Raw genomic sequence first — 19,858 nt, forward strand, 5'->3', positions numbered from 1 at the left:
CTCCAGAACTTTCTGGAAGTGTGAGCTGGTAAGGGCGCGGCGAAGGATGACGGAACATCTGGGACCTCAGTGAACAGCCGGACCAGCAATGTATCTCTTCGACCGATGTGATTTAAAGACTGAGAAAGAAGAAGAGGAAAAATGAAGAAAGAATTCAGGGAGAATTAGAGTCAAAACATGTTAAGAAAAGGGGATCAAGAGAGGGAAAGAAAGATTGGATGAAGAGAAAGAAAAGAAAGAAACAGACAGGGAAATAAGGTAAAACATTTTAATTTGACATTTCAGCAATCTCTAAGAACAACCTGCAGGAATGAGGGTCCACAGTTTCACTTGTTTGCTTTCTGGGTGGGAGAGACTGAATGGAAGAACATTAATCTCCTCATTCAAATGGTCCTTAACTCATAAATACCATCTCTAATTCTCTGCAGCAAGTTGACTTTGTTTCAACACGGCAAATGCAGCAGTTTCTTGACATTCATGGGGAGGTCAACGGTGACCACCTGCGCTGTTTTAAAATTCCCTGTATTTTGACTTCCATCCTCTGCCCAGATCCCGAAGGATAGCTATCTGAAGCCCCAAAATGTTGTTCTTGTTCAAGTGCCACAGCAGGACCCCAAAAATGGGAATGAAGGCAGAGGCAATAAAATTTACTGAAGAGATCCTGTAATGAGCCAATGGCTCACAAAAGGATCCTGGGGAACATGTTGGGGATCAGTTGGGAAGCAGGGTAATGAGTATACAGATAGTAAAATTCTCAGAACAACAACTAGTCTATGAAGCAACTGGTGTATCTTATTTCACTCTCGCTTCACTCGTGATTTTAAAATGACCTGAGTTTTAACCTTTCTACTTGACGTGTTTGCTGGTTCAGAAAAGTGACTGCTCCTCCTTTTGGATCACGAGTGGAGGGTGTAGTTGGTTTCCATTGGTGAGCCCGCTCCATTTTTATACAGAGCCACATAGAAAGCCAATGCAAAGGATTGGCTACCCACCTTCACATTGCTGAAACAGCTTCTCCATGTTTGCATGTCACTGGTATAAGGGACCCACAATATCGAACACAACCAGTAGAGGGAGAGCAGGCCTTCCTTCAAGAACTGCACTCGTGGTATAAAAGCACCTATGATGTTATGACATATTTGCCATTGTTGAAGAGTCTCAACCGTCTTTACTGTCTTGCCCAATTGGAAGCTCAAAGTTACTTGGCCAGTGTCTTCCCATGAGACTTGAAGAGAGAGTCCTAAGTCACCTAATTATTTATTTACTGATGACAAGTTAAAAACTGCAAGTATTATTTTTCCAATGATCCACTAAATTAGAGCTGAGTTGTTCGGAGATGATGTCAGGAAGTATTTCTTCATGCAAGCATAATGGAAATCTGGGACTCTGTGTCCCAGAAAGCTGTTGAGTCTGATAGTGGGTGGGGATGGCGGGGCCAATTGAAAATTTCAAAAACTAAGATAGATTTTTGTTAGGTAAGGGTATTAAGGGACATAGGACCAAATTGGGTTAATGGAGTTAAGATACAGATCAATTCAAGGGGTTGAATAACCTCCCCCTGTTCCTATGTTCCTAACCTTTATACCCGATAGATATTTCAATTCTGACTGGGGAAGTTGCGTTTGTAGAAAGTGTGAGGGCCTGTAATGTTGGAGACTACCTCCGGTTCATGAGTAACATTGTAAAATTACCCATCACACATTGTTCTGAGTAAAAATGAATGTACCTCACTGAAGAAAATGGAAAAGGAAATTAGAGATTGCAGGTTGTAACTGCTTGGGGCCTATTCATGCTCAGAAAATCAGAGCAGATCATGGGGTAACAGTTAAGCTCTGTGTAATGTTTTGCTATTTAAATTCATACTATCAAGGCGTCAGAAGTTGAAGTGCCCCTGGCAAATTGCTAAGCTGCTTCACAAATATAAATATCAGAAGCCTGATGTTCCTCATTTGGAAAAAGTATTATGCTACCATAAAAAGTGCACCAGTCATTCAAAGGGATAGAGCTTCAATTTTCCAGTTAATTAGTTTTGACCGGGCAAGGGATTTGCAGGAGCTGCTTTTTGACCGGAAGATAATGCATCGAATTTTATGTACAACTGAGGAAAATTCTCATTTGTAGAAGACTTTACTGCTTACCGAATCTTCAATGAGATTCTTCCATCTTCTCGCCACTGGCCAAAGGGAATGTGGTGTTGATTCCATGTTGTATATTTGTTTGCCATCTTATCATTGCCGGCTCTTCCACTACAATGAGCTTCCCAATGAGCTACTCTGAGTGCTAATCATTGGAAAATACAGCACCTATCGGGGCTCTTTCATCTCTGAACTAACATGCTGTGGTCCTGAGCACTTTTAGCTTTAAGCCATGTTGAAAGCAAACGCGAGCTCAAAATTGTCCACTGCAGTGAAGGCTCAAAGGATTTCTGTGCTACAAACCTCACCCAAAAATTTACATGGGCCGAGGTTTACAGTTCAAACCAGCCTTCTCCAATGAAACAAAAGGAACAAAGGTGCGGAAAACTTTTAAAACATGTCTTTTTTTTCTAAAATCATGCAACAAGGTTCTTTAAGACCAACTCTGCATAGAAGCACATGCACCCACATGCAAACATGCACACAGACATACATACGTGTATGCACATGCACACACATATGCACATGCAAACGCAGGCCAAAAAATGTTGAATTGTTTGAACACCCTTGCGTAATACACCGAATATGTTGGGCAGAAGATAGCGTGAGAAAGGAACATCCATATATTACATCCTTGACTGGACTTTGTATAGTTAGTGAGGTTTGTGAGCTACACATGCCCAGCAATATTGGTCTTACTGTTAAGTCAATACCAATAAACAGCCCTAACTTTTGAGTTTTGTTGCACCCAAATAATACATGGAAATAGAAGATTATGTCAGGCGATCTGACCATAAGGGATAATAAGAATTTCCAGATGAGACGAGGTCAAGGTCCATCAAGTTCACCTTCTATCATCCTGTTTGTCACAACGATAATGGATTGAATAATCATAGTGAGTCTACAATAGGCCCAGACATGAGTAAAGGAAGACACCTCAATTTTAAAATTCTCGCCCTTGTTTCCCAATTGCTCCATGGCCTCACCCCTCCCTATATCTTAAATTCCCTCAAGGCCCGCAGTCCTCCGAGATATCTGCGCTCCTCTAATTCTGACCCCTTGGTTTTAATTGCTTCACCATTGGTCTGCACTGGAGTGCTGTTTTTTTGGCTGCAGTAGAGAATTTCAGTTGGAGTTTGGTGACTGAAGGAGTTTAAGGATTAAATTAAGGGTTAAGTTCTACCTAAAGTCTAGTCTTTCTTTATTTAGCAATTAACTAAAAGTTGCTGTTAGGGTTGGAAGAAGGTGAGTTTTAGTCCAGCCTTAAAACAGGGCTCAAACAGGCTCTGCTTGCAGCTGCAAGTAGTTAATTAGATAACTGGCTTAATCAGGCTTTCAGAGGCTAGGTTCAGAGAGTATAAAAGTAGGCTATTTTATAGTGCTGGCTTTGTCTTCACTGGAGTACTGTTTTTTGGCTGCAGTAGAGAGCTTCAGTTGGAGTTTGGTGACTGAGGGAGCTCGATGAGAAGGAAGAAGGTGCTCCTTTCTTTATCTACCTTTCCTCAGAAAGAAAATAAGGGAAATATAGGGCCAATATAATAAACTTATATAAATAATCCAAAGAAGAATAAAGTTAACGTAAGTGAATTAGAGTTAAGACGTGGCAGGGCAGCTCAGTCAAGCAGAATGTGTGTCCTGTAATATGTGAGAAGTCATGGACATTATCGGTGTCCTAGATGACCACATGTGCAGGAACTGCTGCCAGCTGCAGAACCTTGAGCTCTGGGTTTCAAAGCTCTAGTGGCAGCTGGGGTCCCTGTGGCACATCCACAAGACTCAAAGCTACGTGGATAGCACGTTCAGAGAGGTGGTCACACCGCAGTTTAAGGGCCTGGAGACAGAGAGGGAATGAGTGACCACCAGGCAGTCCAAGAGAAGTATGCAGGTAGTGCAAGATTCCCTTGGGGTCCCACTCACACATCAGTTTTCTGTTTTGGAAGCTGGTGAGGGTACTGGTTGATCAGAGGACTGCAGCCAGAGCCAAGTTTGTGGCACCATGGTCGGCTTGGCTGTACAGGAGGGGAGGAAGAAGAAAGGAAGATCTATAACGATAGGGGATTCATTGGTTAAGGGAACAGACAGGCGTTTCTGTAGCCGTAGACGTGACTCCAGGATGGTATATTGCCTCCCTGGTGCCAGGGTCAAGGATGTCACAGAGCGGCTGCAGGACATTCTTCTGTGGGGAGGATGATCAACCAGATGCCGTTGTCCGCATTGTTACCAATAACTTAGGTAGGAAGGGGGATGTGGTCCTGCAACCAGAATTTAGACAGCTAGGTAGAAAATTAACAAGCAGGACCTCAAATGTAACAATCTCCAGATTACTCCCAGTGCCACGTGCCAGTGAGGACAGAAGTGGGAGAATAAGGCAGATGAATGCATGGCTGGAAAGATGGTGCAGGAGGGAGGGCTTTAGATTCCTGGGACACTGGGACTGGCTCTGGGGGAGATGGCACCTGTACAAGCCGGACGGGTAATATCTGAACAGAGCCAGAACAGAGTTCCTTGTGGGGCGTTTTGCTAGTGCTGTTGGGAGGGCTTTAAACTAACTCAGCAAGGGTTGGTAACCAAGGAAAAATATTAGAGAGGAATACCAGGGTGCACAAAATACCGAGAGGGACAGATAGCACTAGTATAGCGAATCATACGTTAATAGGTAAAGTCGGGGTAAGGGAGAAAGTAACACAATCTAAATCAGGGTTACTATGCATGTATGTGAGTGCACAGAGTATAGTAAATAAGATTGGGGAGTTACAGGAGTGCAATGCCATTTGGAATTATGATGTTGTGGCGATAATAGAGACCTGGCTCAAGGAAGGGCAGAACTGGGTGTTAAATATTCCCTGGTACAAGGTTTTCAGAAGAGATAGGAAATGAAGGAAAGGAGGAGGGGTGGTGGTATTGGTTAAGGAGAACATTGAGCAGTGCTGGAGAAAGAGGATGTCCCAGAGGGTTCAAGGACAGAATCAATTTGGCTAGAGCTAAGGAACAAAAAGGGTGTAATTACATTGCTCAGTGTAGCGTATAGACTGCCAAATAGTGAGAAGGATGTAGAAGAACAAATCTACAGGGAAATTACAGAGAGATGCAGGCATTATGGTGTAGTTATAATGGGGGACTTTAATTACACAAATGTAGACTGGGACAGTGGTAGTGTAAAGGGCAGAGAGGGGTAAAATGTTCCTAGATTGTGTTCAGGATAATTTTCTACAACAGTATGTGTCCAATCCAACAAGAAAAGATGCACTGTCGGACTTGGTTCTTGGAAATGAGGCAGGCCAAGTAGATCGTGTCAGTGGGGGAACATTTAGGAGACAGTGATCATTGTATTGTACATTTTAGGATGATGATAGAAAAGGACTACAGGCGATCCAGAGTAAAAATAATTAACTGGACAAGAACCGAATTTGATGGGGCAAGAACTGAGCTGGGCCAGATAGACTGGAACGAAAGATTGGCAGGAAAAACTGTAGATGGTCAATGGGCTACCGTCTTAAAGAATTGGTCCGGGCACAGTCAAGGTATATTCCATCGAGAGGGAAAGGTAGGGCAAACAAAGCCAAAGTTCCCTGGATGCTAAAGGAGATTGAAATTAAGATAAAGAAGAAAAAGTGTGTTTATGACAGGTCAGGTAGAAAATACAATTGAGAACCAAGAGGAATACAGAAGGTTCTGAGGGGAAGTGAAAAAGCATATTAGAGAAGCGAAGAGGGATTATGAGAAAAGACTGGCAGCCAACATAAAGGGGAATCCTAAAGTCTTCTACAGGCATATAAATAGTAAAAGGGTGGTAAAAGGAGGAGTAGGGCTGATTAGGGACCTAAAAGGGAATTTGCACATGGACGAAGGGGCCATGGCTGAGGTATTAAATGAATACTTTGCATCCGTCTTTACCAAGGAGGTAGATGCTACCCAGGCCATGGTGACAGATGAGGAAACTCTGTCACCAGAAGGGTTCAAAATTGATCAGGAGGAAGTGTTGAATAGACTGTCGGTACTTAAATTTGACAAGGCACCAGGACCAGATGAGATACATCCAAGGTTTCTGAAAGAAGTGAGGGTAGAAATTGCAGGGGCACTTCCCATAACCTTTCAGTCTTCCCTAGGCTCGGGAATGGTACCAGAGGACTGGAGAATTGCAAACATTACGCCCTTTTTCAAAAAAGGTTGTTAGGATAAGCCCAGCAATTACAGACCAGTCAGTTTAACTTCAGTGATAAAAAAAACTAATGCGGATGCTGGAAATCCAAAACAAAAACAGAATTACCTGGAAAAACTCAGCAGGTCTGGCAGCATCGGCGGAGAAGAAAAGAGTTGACGTTTCGAGTCCTCATGACCCTTCAACAGAACTGAGTAATATTAGGAGAGGGGTGAAATATAAGCTGGTTTAAGGTGGGGGAGGGGGTGGAGAGAAGTTGGGGGCGGTGGGGTGGTTGTAAGTTTAACTTCAGTGGTGGGCAAGATTCTAGAAACAATTATTTGGGATAGAATTAGTAGTCAGATAGAAAAATGTATTGGTAAGGAAGAGCCAGCATGGATTTCTAAAGGGAAAATTGTGTTTGACTAACTTGCTGGAGTTTTTTGAAGAGGTAACATGAAAGGTTGATGAGGGTAATGCTGTTGATGTGGTGTACATGGACTTTGAAAAGGCATTTGATACAGTGCCACACAACAGACCTGAGAGAAAAGTTATTGCTCATGAAATAAAAGGGACAGTAGCAACGTGGATAAAAAATTGGCTGAAAAATAGGAAGCAGAGAGTAATTGTCAATGGATATTTTTCGGGCTGGAGGAAGGTTTGCAGTGGAGTTCCCCAGGGGTCAGTATTGGGACCCTTGCTTTTCTTGATATTTATTAATGAACTAGATCGTGATGTGTAGGGGACAATTTCAAAGTTTGCGGATGATACAAAGCTTGGGAATGTTGTGAACTGCAAGGAGGACAGTTTGGAACTTGAAGAGGACATAGACAAGTTGGTGGAGTGGGCAGATAGGTGGCAGATGAAGTTCAATGTGGGGAAGTGTGAGATGATGCATAGGAAGAACATGGACAGATAATATAAAATAAGAGGTGAAATTTTGAAAGGGGTGCAGGAGCAGAAAGACTTGGGTGTATATGTGCATAGATCATTGAAGGTGGCAGGACAGGTGGTGGGAGCAGTTAATAAAACATATAGTATCCTGGGCTTTATTAATAGGGGCATATCATGCAGAGTACAAGAGCAGGGGGGTTATGCTGAATTTATTTGAGACACTTGTTAGATCTCAGCTGGAATATTGTGTACAGTTCTGGGCACCATATTATAGGAAGGATGTGAACACATTGGAGAGAGTGCAGAAGAGGTTTACAAGAATGGTTCCAGGGATGAGAAACTTCAGCTATGAGGAGAGATTGGAAAGGTTAGGACTGTTCTCCTTGGAGAGAAGAAGGCTGAGAGGAGAATTGATAGAGATGTACAAAATTATGAGGGGGCTGGACAGAGTAGATAGGGAGAAGCTGTTCCCACTTGTAAAAGGATCAAGAATGAGAGGACACAGATTTAAAGTGATTTGCAAAAGAAACAAGTGTGGCATGAGAAAAACTTTTTCACACAACGAGTGGTTCGGGTCTAGAATGCACTGCCTGGAAGTGTGGTGGAGGCAGGTTCATTCGAGACATTCAAGAGGGCATTAGATGATTACTTGAATAGAAACAGTGTGCAAGGGTATGGGGAAAAGGCAGGGAAATGGCACTGGAGAGCCAATGTAGACATGGTGGACCGAATGGCCTCCTTCTGTGCCATTAAGATTCCATGATTCTGGTGGCTATACCTTCAGCTGCTTATTGGCCCCAAAGTCTGGAATTCCCTCCCTAAACCTCTCTGTCTCTCTACCTCACTTTCTTCATTGAAGACTTCCCTTAAAACCTACCCCTTTGACAAAGCTTTTGGCCATCTCTCCTATTCTCACCTTCCGTGATTCAACGTCAAATTTTGAATGCTCTTGTTGAAGTGCTTTGGGATGTTTTGTTGTGTTAAAGGATCTATATAAGTATAAGCTTTTTTTTTTACTGGGCATCCAGGAATGCAAAAATTTTATGAGAGCGGAGTGGGGAGTGGGGTGGGGGAGGGGTGGTGTAGGAAGGAGGTAGAAGAGGAGATAACATAATTTCACCTCACACAAGTGATTTAGACACTCTCTGGCATGGGACCCAGGAAATAGATACCCTGTGCAATACAAATATAATTGAAAGACAGGCCTCCTCAATTTAGCAATGCCACAAAACTAATTAAGTTAACTCTTGGGCACTTTTGAGGTGTCAGCTGTGGCTCAGTTCATAGCACCCTCGCCTTTGAATCAAAGGGTTGTGGGTTCATGTCCCACTCCCGGAAACCAAGAACTGTGATTGTACTCAAAAAAGTTGCAATCTGTGACTTGATAACTCGAAAAGAGTATCAATTTCGGGTTCTAAATTGGATCGATTCATTGGAAGAAATTGATTGAGGCAATCAGCTAGATAGCCCTTTTATTAAGATGCCACATAAAGTCAGAGAAATGATGTTAAAAAATGCTGAACGTGAGTGAAAATGTGATATCCAGAGGTTGACGAGGAGGATCAATTGCTGAGATCGGTTAGCGATCGATTGATTAATTGTGATGCTTGAAGGCACTCTTCTCCCTAACACCATATAGGGAACTAAAGGGGAAAAATTGACACCCTTGGGAGCATAATTACTCGTTAACCCATAAACACACTTAGCTCATTACCCCGGAAAAGTAGAACAGAATAACTTAACTGTGACAAAGTACTAATTAGATTAGTTCACAAAAACATTAAAAAGGAAATAGAGCACTTAACAATATGTGGCCTCTGTCTGCGATTTAATTGTTTACAGGTCAGCCTCCCAATAGCTATTTAGGGATGGGTTATAGTGTAGGATAATACATGTTATTTTTCATGGGGTTCCTGTTTATTAGCTAAAGGAAGAGACAACTGAAGAAGCTGAGAACGGGTTCATCTCAAGGCTGTGACTTCAAATGGTTTCTAATTAATTTGACAATCCTAATTATATCCATGTACCTGCTAAATATGTAATTCATCATAGAATAATACAGCGCTGATGGAGTCAATTTGTCCCATCCAGTCTGTGCAGGCTTTTTTACATCTGAACATACAAATTAGAGCAGGAGTAGGCCACTCGGCCCCTCAAGCCCGCTCCACCATTCGATAAAATCATGGCTGATCTGATTGTGACCTCAAACCCACATCCCTACCTACCCCTAAAAACCTTTCTCCCCTTTGACACTCAAGAATCTATCTAGCTTTGCCTTAAAAATATTCAAAGACTCTGCCTCCACTGCCTTTTGAGGAAGAGAGTTCCAAAGACTCACTACCCTCTGAGAGAAAAAAATTCTCCTCATCTCTGTGTTAAATGAGAGACCCCTTATTTTTAAACAGTGACCCCTAGTTCTAGATTCTCCCACAAGGGGAAGCATCCTCTCCACATCCACCCTGTCAAGACTCCTCACGATCTTAAAGGTTTCAATCAAGTTGCCTCTTACTCTTCTACATTCCAGTGATACAAGCCTAACTTGTCCAACCTTTCCTCATAAGACAACCGGCCCATTCCTGGTATTAGCCTAGTTAACCTTCCTTGAATTGCTTCTAACACATTTACATCTTTCCTTAAATCTCTTTCCTTAGATCATTTTTCTTTCAATCACTGAAAGTATTTAAAAAGGAGGTAGATAGATTTTTGAAATATCAGGAAATTGAGGGCTACGGGGAGCTGGCACGAAAGAGGAGTTGAGGCCTGGGTTAGATCAGCCATGATCTTATTGAATAGTGGGGCAGGCTTGAGGGGCCGAATGGCCTAATCCTGCTCCTATTTCTTATGTTCTTATGTTCTTAAATAAGGAGACCAGTACTGTACACAATACTCCAGATGTGGTCTCACCAGTGCCCTGTACAGCTGAAGAATAACCTCCCTACTTTTGTAATCAATGCCCCTCACAATAAATTATAATATTCTATTAGCTTTCCTAATTACTTGCTGTACTTGCATACTTGCCTTTTGTGATTCTAGGACACCCAGATCCCTCTGATTTTCAGAGCTCTGCAATCTCTCACCATTTAGATAATATGCTTCTTTCTTATCCTTCCTGTCAAAATGATAATTTCACATTTGCCCACATTATACTCCATTTGCCAGATCTTTGCCCACTCACTTACCTATCTATGTTCCTTTGTAGCCTCCTTATGTCCTCTTTACAATTTACTTTCCTACTTTGTATCATCAGCAAATTTAGCAACCATTCCTTCAGACCCTTCATCCAAGTCATTTATATAAATTGTAAAAAGTTGAGGCCTCAGCACTGATCCCTGTGGCACACCACTCGTCACATCCTGAAAACCAGGAAATGTGCCACTTATGCCAACTCTCTGCTTCCTGTTAGCTAGCCAATCTTCTATCCATGCCAGTATGTTACCCCCTACACCATGAGATTTTATTTCCCACAATAATCTTTGATGTGACACTTCATCAAATGCCTTCTGGAAATCTAAGTCCAGTACATCCCCTTTATCCACAGCACATGTGAATCCTTCAAAGAACTCCAACAAATTGGCTAAACATGATTTCCCTTTCACAAAACCTTGAATTTTTCTAAGTGCCCTGCTATAATATCTTTAACAATGGCTTCTAACATTTTCATCGTGACAGATGTTAGGCTAACTGGCCTGTAGTTTCCTGCTTTCTGTCTCCCTCACTTTTTGAATAAAGGAGTTACATTTGCCATTTTCCCATCTAATGGAATCTTGCCTGAATCCAGGGAAATTTGGAAAATTAAAAGCAGCACATCCACTATCTCACTTGCCACTTCTTTCAAGATCTTAGGGTGAAGTCCATTCGGACCTGGGGATTTGTCAGTCCGCAGCTCCAATAATTTGCTCAATGCCACTTCCCTGGTGATTGTAATTTTCCTCCCTCCTTTCCATTTCCTGATTTACAGCTATTTCTGGGATGTTACTTGTGTCCTCTATCGTGATGAGCGAAGCAAAATACCTGTTTAATTCATCTGCCGTCTCCCTACTTTCTATTATAAATTCCCCAGAGGCACTTTCTATAGGACCAACACTCACTCTAACTATCCTTATTTAAGTACCTATAGGAACTCTTACTGCCCATCTTTATATTACTAGCTAGCTTTGTCTCGTACTCTAATTTTTCCTTCCTTATTCATTTTTTTGTTATTCTTTGCTGTTCTTTATATTCTTTCCAATCTCCTGATCTGCCACCTGTCTTTGTATAATTATATGCTTTTTCTTTTAAGTTTGATACTGTCTTTAACTTTTTTAGTTAACCATGGAAGGTGGGCCCTTCCCTTGGAATTTTTCTTTTTCATTGGAATGTCCATATTCTGTGTATTCTGAAATATCCCTTTAAGTGTCTGCCGCTGAACTTCTGGTGACCTATCCCTTAACCTCATTTGCTAGTTCATCTTGGCTAGCTCTGCTTTCATACCCTCATAATTGCCCTTATTTAAGTTTAAAATACTAATTTTAGAAGCACTCTTTTCTTCCTCAAAATGAATGTGAAATTCAATCACATTGTGCTTGCTGCTTCCTAAGGATACTTTCACTATGCGGTTATCAATTAATCCTATCTTGTTGTTCAGTGCCAGGTCTAGTATAGCCTGTTCTCTGGTTGGCTCCAGAACGTGCTGTTCTCAGAAGCTATCCCGAAAACATTCTATGAACTCTTCATCTATGCTACCTTTGCCCATCTGATTTTTCCAGTCCGTATGTAGGCTAAAATCCCCCATGGTTACTGAAGAGCAATCCTTACTCCGACTCCCAGTTTCTACCCATATCCCTGCAATTTTACTCCTTCAGGTTTTTATCCAGTTGCCTTTTGAAGGCTACTATGGAACCTGTTTTAAACACCGTATCAGACAGTGGAATCCTAACTATGCATTACATAAAAATTGTCTTACCTCTTGTCGCCTCTGGTTCTTTTGCCAATCACTTTAAATCGCTATCCTCTTGATATCAATCTTTCAGCTTTTATAAGCAGCTTTTCTTTATTTTGCTGTATCTAAATCCTCCTTTTAGCTCACACTTCCTGCAGCTTACAACCGTGAAACTTTTTGAGCTGAAGAGCGCAAGGTCACACCACGAGATGTCCCACTCCGAAAAGTCCTGGGCCGATAGTTTAACACCTTGTGTATCCTGTCCTCCTGGGGACCAGTGAGATCACACAAATATGGGCTGAAATTTTCTGCAACAAGGCATCTCGCAGCTAGTTAGACATTTCCCTGCATCAGAAACTTTTTGCTCTCTAACTTGCTGGATAATGCCGCAATGGGAGCAACAGGGCATTTGAGACCTCTGCAAATGGCAGGATCAAGTTCTAACTCCTTAACAATTGAAATGTAAATGTTGAGAGATAAGTAGAATGACAGAGAAAGCCTGTGAAAGGAAATACAGGAGCGAAAAAAAGAGAGGAAAATATATTGGAATAAAAAAAAAGAGAAAAAGAGACAGAAAGGGAAAGTAAGAAAATAATTAAATTTAATAACTGACGTCTTTAAATCTCCAACAATAATTCACTGCCAGAAGGAATGAGACTACACTATCGGGCACAGGGAGGTTGATTGGCAGTTATTAACATTTATCACATTGTGTTCATCGCTAATTACTAGACTTGACTTTCTGTGGTGAGTGTAATGGCGAATTAATATTCAAATGCAGCATTTTCATTAAATTCATGGGGAAGCTAATGGTGGGATGCCATGTGGTGAATCTAATGGAGTGGTGCATATCACCCAGAAACATGTGGTGATTTATGATTCACTTTTCCTCGCCACAAGCTCCTGGACAATTTGCATTAATAATGTGCATCCTTAAGACACCGTTATATTCCACATAGCACAAAGGAGGCGTGCTGCTGTAATGGTGTCTATGAGGTCCCATCCACCCTCTCAGGTGGAAGTAAGAGGGCCCATGCCACAGTTTTGAACAAGAGCAGAGCAGTGTCCCGACTAATATTTTATTCCTCAGTCAACATCACTTAAACAGATTACCTGGTCACTATCACATTACATTTCTGGGAGCTTGCTGTACACAAATTGGCTCCCACATTTCCAGCATTGCAACAGTGGCTACATTTTTAAAAAGTTATTTCAATGACTGTGAAGCACTTTGGGACACCCTAAGCTTATGAAAGTCACTATATAAATGCAATGTTGTTCTTTTTTTCTAAGCACTTTCTTCCATTTGGTTGAAACTCAGCCGTAAAGGTAACAGAAAAAGAAAATCACTGTAGCCCTACCTGACCATTGTTGTGCATCATTGCATTGTACAGTACATCTACTTTAGATCAGATGTTTCAGTGTGTAATGCAAGCATTTGTGGAGAATTTTTTTAAAATCGAACTACAATGTGGCTATGGCAGTGGGACAGAAAAACCCTGAATTGACACCAAACAAATAAAAAGGTACAGTGATATAAGGTGCATAAGAATTTTAATAAGGTATAATTCAAATATTTCAAACAAAATCTAGCCCAGCTGGTGCCACAGTCCAGTGAACAGTAGTCTACGCTCAGGTGGCATGGCAACCCAGAACCCGACGCAATCACTTCATACTCCTCAGTCTGCTCCCTGCGGTGCTTAAAGAGCGATTTAAATGAACCTTAAAGAATTGTTCTTTCAGCTCTCCTTCATCGTGACATTTAAGAGGCAGCACCAGCAACGGAAAGTAATGGTGTTGCACAGTACATTTATTAAGTGTGCTGGAGTGCCGTAAAGGTTGCTTCCCAGGACACCGTTCCCCAGTAGGAGGCTGCCCATTCTTTGCCCTGCAGGACTAGCACAGAAGGTGACTTTTTTTAAACAGATATTTGCAGTGACAAGAGCTCATTAAAGATTCCTGGCTTCTAAAAGCAGGTTTTTTAAGATTATAAATTCAGGAAGTAAAAGAAGCATGCACAAACGTATGTCTACAATCCTAATTGGCGACTGAAACAAGATTTGCAATGTTGCTGCTGGAGAATGTGCTGTTTTCTTTTCAATGATTTATCAGTGATTGGCTTAGAAATTTGTGACATTTTTTTTTCAGCCATAAAACAGGCGACTAAAACCACCTGTTGCAGGAAACAATCCCTGGGCACCTCTTTTCCTGCCTTTATCAATGTGGTCAGTGGTACACTTTCTCATGTGGAATGAGTGCATCCATCATATTGGGAAATGCAGAAATAGGAAAGGGACCCATGCTCGAAACAAGCATTAAGACCTTTGCAAATGCAAACAGGCAGCTCAACACCTGATTCAAACCTCTTCAAAGATTTGGGTGGCGCTGAAAGGATTCACGACTGCAAAATATTCTGAAAAGCGTGGTCTTTATATGGCTTAACCAGATGTCCTTAAAGGTAATTTGAAAAAAGGATTGCTGAATGTGGAGCCAAGAGGTGCTATCTTGAACCTAAAGGGTCCACAGGAGTGGTGAACGCCATTGCCCTTGCAAACATGACCCTCTCTCCCGATCAATCACCTCCCCTCGCCCCCCTCACTGTACCCCACCCTCCACCTCCTAGGATGTACCAGAGGACCCAAATTCTGAAATCGATGTTACTGGTGAGCCGCCTGGCATCCGCAGTTTGCCAGCCTCCCATGAATAAGGCCTGTGGCCCTGTTATCGAGTGCCTGCCTGTCCCTGGATTGTTTGCCGAGCCCAGTTCACTCTGGCAGGCCGGCACAAATCATATGAGGCTTGGTGTTGGGGTGACAGAGGAGGCATTGATGGCTCCTGTGCTTGGTACCTCATTGCGGAGACCCCGGCAGTGGCGCCTCTCCTCTGATTGGACAAATAATGTGTCTAATTGGCTACTGTTGTTGCCAGGCAGGCAATCTCTACTAAGCCTACCTGACTGCAGCAAGATCGCTCGGAGGCGGAAATACTTTGGGTTGCCAACCCAAAGCGCTTTTTAGAACCACAGAACCATAGAAACATTACACTGTAGAGAGAGGCCATTCAGCCCATCATATCTGAGTCAGCCAACAAAGAGAAAAAAGAAACTAACCACTCATTTTTAAAAATTCTTTCATGGGAAGTGGATATTGCTGACAAGGTCAGCATTTGTTTCCCATCCTCAGTTGCCCCTGAGAAGGTGGTGCTGAGCCATGTTCTTGAACCGCTGCATCCAGTGTAGGTACACTCACAGTGCTGTTAGGAAGGGTGCTCCAGGATTTTGATCCCGCAATAGTGAAGGAGCGACAATATAGTTTCAAGTCAGAATGGCTTGTGACTTGGTGGGGAGTTTGCAGTTGGTGGTGTTCCCATTCATCTGCTGCTCTTGTCCTTCTAGGTATTAGAGGTTGTGGGTTTAGGATGTGCTGTCGAAGGAGCCTTGGTGAGTTGCTGAACTGCATCTTGTAGATGGTACACACTGCTGCCACTGTGTCTCAATGTTGGATAAATGCTTGGCTGAGCTCCAAGAATGGATAATGGACTTGGCCTGGCAGTAGTTTGCTTACACAGTTGCAAAGGGGGCTGCAAGGATTATTTGGTTAGCATCTTCATTAACTTGTAATAACTTTATATTTCTTTGAAACAGTTTTTCAACACCTGTGTGTTTATTTGGATAAAATTAGAGGTTATCACAATGGGAATTTGACTAACTGTGTTTGATTGACAGTTTAATGAGAAGGTAAGAGGTGCAATTGTTTTCCAAGGGATTTTTAAATGGCTGTTTTTTATTTTCATGAGCATTTCAAAGTTTTGCCGCTATTACATGACTCATTGTTTGCTTACCTATTGCATACTGGATGAGTGAGCATAGATGGGGAATGGGGGCATGAAGAGAGCATGGGAGAATGGAGGAGGCATGGACATGGGAGATACAGGGGGCATGAAGCAGGCATGGTAGATGGAACATGGTATGATTGGATGGAAGAGGCTTGGTAGATATGAGGGGGAATAGAGGGGCATGGTGGATGGAGGGCATAGGGGATGTGAAGTGGCATGGAGGGGGCCTGGGAGTTGGGTGGTGGGGGTGAAAGGGTGAGGGCTAGAAGGCCCAACAACCATGAATACAACTGGGCTGATATTCCAGTAAGCAGAGACGGGCCTTCCAACCTATTGGCCTCACCATTCACCCACTTCCATTGCCGCCTTGGGCCTTCCTTCAGAGGCAGCTGGCCCTTATCCAGCCCATGCACACACCGCCCCACCCGATACGAGAGTAGTAGTTCCAGGGAAAGTTCCCGACTCCTGTTACCCATCTCCTTGACAAAAACCTGACTGATGTCTGCCTGGATCAGGCGCATGTCTCTCTGATCCCTGCCAGTTTGGTGAGAAGTATACAGCTTCCAATTTCCCTTCACTTTCTGTCATCAAAATGCCTCAGCTTCAGGCTGCACCTTGGAAGCTTGGAATTTGTGTGGAACTGTGGGCATTAATGTGTGCGTGTGTGTGTGTGTGTGTGCACGTGTGTGCGTGTGTTTTAAGTGTTGCAGGTAGAGTTTTAATAGGTGATTCCTTTCATGGATTTCCTTACAAATGTATCATGGGGAATTGGCTCGGTAGCAAAGCATTGCAGTGGATATCTAAATTCGTACATTTAGACGCAAATCTTCCGATCAGAGTCGGAACTGCTGCATCTGGCACTGATCAGGCAGAAAACCACCCACTTACCTGGATACATGTAAAAAGGACCAGACTTCCGATCCTCGATGCAGGAGAACTCCTTTAGTGCAGGAATCCTCACAAAGAGCCGTGAAGGCAATCAGCACAAGGCGCTGTAAGGTAAGATTAAACGCCCAGTGTGAACGCTAGTGAATGGATAGAGTGGGTGAGATGGATAGAGTGGGCGAGGAAAATGGGTAGAGTGGCAGGTGGGTTAGATGGATAGGTGGGTCAGGGGGTAAGTCGGAGGTTAGTCAGGTTGTGAGGGCCAGTCAGGTGGGGTTGGGTGTGGGTGTCAGGGGTTAGTTGGGGGAGTGGGTAGTCCGGGAATCAGGGTGGGTAGTCGGGGGGTCAGTGTGAGTGATTGGTGTTGTTAGTTGTGCTATTACCCAGGAGTTACACTAGGATTTTCATGTCTATTTCCTGGGTAACCATCCAACTAAGTAAGTCAGAACTGTCCATAATCCCTGACTCTAGCTAAGAGTAAGAGAATTGTTCAGAGGTGTCCCAGAAAAGAGAGGAATTGCCCACTGGAAGTTCAGATTCCTGGAGAATTCCCCTGTTTCCTGGGATCACTTGGAAGTTCCACTGTGCATCTTGAGGGGGTGGGGAGGGGGGGGCGGGGTGGCTGTGGTATGTCCGATCTCTGACAACCCAAAGATCAGGACCTTATATTAGAAGGAGGCTGTATAGTTTGCTTATAACCCGTCCACGTCCGACGTCAGCATTTATTGCCCACCTTTGTGCAGCCGAGTGGTTTGGTCAGCCACTTTGGAGGGCGATTAACCACATTGTTGTGGGTCCGGAGTCGCTTATGGGCCAGCGCAAGAAGGAGGCAGATGTCCTTCCCTGCAGGACATTCGTGAACCCAATGGGTTTCTGCATCAATCCAGAGCTTCATGATTACATAATCAACACTGAAACTGTTTTTTTTTAAATTCCAGGGCTCTTCAATTAAATTCACGAGCTGCTACGTTAGGTTTTGAACTTACATCTCTGCATTGTTAGTTTAAGCTTCTGGAATATTCGTCCAGCAATGCAACCACTGTTCCACCATCACCCTCTTTCCTTAAGAGCTTAGGTTGACTGCCGCTCTTCATCGTGTTTTCCGCCCTTCATTCCTCAGTCAGCAGAACCTATGGTCCCACACTTTCTGGCCGGGGTTTTCTGGCCCTGTCACGGGTGGGACCCACCGTGGGCAAGGCGACCCCTCCCCACCAGCCAGAAGCCCATTGGCTTGTGGCGGGACCAGAAGATCCCGGTGGTGGGCAGACCCCTGTTTCTCCTGTTTCTGCTTTAGTTGCGTCAGCGTCACAGACTAACATCTGTGTTCTGCCAACATTTATATGGGCAGCGCTAGCTAAACCAGGCATTGATGATGAAAGCTTTTAAATAGAAATAATCTAAATCTAATAATCTAATTTGCCCTGCTGGCATCACTTCTCTTTGTAAGGGGAAAAAAAAAAAGCATTTGCGGTTCGTTTGGTTGCTAAATTTGAGGCTGTGGCACTGGCAGCTGTTGTCACCTAGAATGGTTAAAGCGATCGCAGAATTGTATATGTTGCAGTGCCGCAGTATCACGTTGCTCTTTTTGGAGTTAATTAGAATGAGGTCTTCCTGTGCCATTAATAAAGTCACCTTTGCAAGAATGTGACGCACTGTAGGAACTGGAAGAACTGTAACATCCTCACCTTTAAGACAGTGCTTTTAATTCAAGCACAATGGAAGACAGTTTCATCTACCATTAAAGCTGCGTTATGCAGTGGCCTGTCAGAATTGTGCATTAAATTGCATATATTTATACCACAAATTCTGCATTTCTGAGTCTAATTGGATCCTTGTGCCTGCTTGAGGTGAGCTTCGGAACAGTTAATTTGACAGGTTTTCTACATTTGATGGCATTTTATAGCTAATAGCAACCAATTTTAATGGTTTCATTGTGCGAATGAATGTCATTATTATGCTGCGGCCTGGTTTTTCATTTTAATATGCATCCAATGGCATTAGAGTTATTACCGCTACTGAGGAAGGTTAATCATGGTATGACAATGCAACAGGTATCGAAACACACCACTGAGTCATACTTGCACATCAAGTCATCACTTGTGATTTATTTTTGTCAGTGTACAATACGGTATCGAGAGGTCCTTATTAAAACAGAAGGCTCCTCTGTCAAACAATCGTAATTGTCAACGCCAAATATCACATCAGGAATGTCTATGTAGGGATTCAGCTAATTGAGCAGTTTTAACAACCCGGAGGACTAAAGCAACTGCAAATGCGTTTACAATTAATGGCCAGCAGCTCAATTTAGATGCGTTACAGCATCAGAGTTGATTCCAAGAGGGATTTGATCGAGCAGTCCATAAGCCGAAGAATTTGCTCCCAGCTTTGACCTTAGTCGTTAATCCCAGATTTCAGCAAAAAGGGTTTGTGATTATCTCGCGTACTGTATGGGATGGCTGACGTTAAAAGGTGTATTGGATTAAAATATATTTTTCTGTTTTAGTTAAAGTTTTCTGATGGTGCCTTTCTTTTTTTTTGTTGATTTTAAATGGCCGTCTATCGAATTAGCTAGTTTGCAGCAGTTTTACGGCAGTCAGATTTATGAAATGTAAATTGGGCTGCATGAACTGCAGAAAACTAACCGATTGTGTCACTCCTGAAATTTTTTAATACTTATATTTATATCACGTGTAAACTCCCTTCCTGAGCGCACTGTGGAAACGTAGCCTTCAGGATTGAAATCCAAACCCCTCCCGGCATTTCAGCAGGCTCACTTCTCCCTGCCACATCACAGTGTGTCTTCCAGTGTCCTTTTTAAACAAAGTCTCCTTCACTCAATATTCTGAACATAATTGAATGGACTTCCAGCCATAAGGTCCACTTTGGTGAATCTTTGGTTCTTCATTCTCAAAAAGTCCCATCTATTCCATCTTCTTTCTATACAGGAAGCTTACTCTTAAAAGCATCCTACTATCTTAGCTGTAGCTTCATGTAGGTGTAGAACACGTAGCAGCATCACTCTCTCTCACTCCAGGATCTCTGCATCTGTAAGTC

The 19,858-nt window shown here is 42.9% G+C and overlaps 1 protein-coding gene across 1 annotated transcript in view; it reads left to right on the plus strand.

Moving 5' to 3' along the window:
* Positions 1-19,858, plus strand: part of galntl6 (polypeptide N-acetylgalactosaminyltransferase like 6) — a 1,368,692-nt gene that overhangs the window by 538,742 nt on the left and 810,092 nt on the right. The gene's annotated exons all lie outside the window — the stretch shown is intronic.

Source organism: Cetorhinus maximus, chromosome 2 (genome assembly GCF_964194155.1).
Source record: "Cetorhinus maximus chromosome 2, sCetMax3.hap1.1, whole genome shotgun sequence".
In the NCBI taxonomy this organism is placed as follows: domain Eukaryota; kingdom Metazoa; phylum Chordata; class Chondrichthyes; order Lamniformes; family Cetorhinidae; genus Cetorhinus; species Cetorhinus maximus.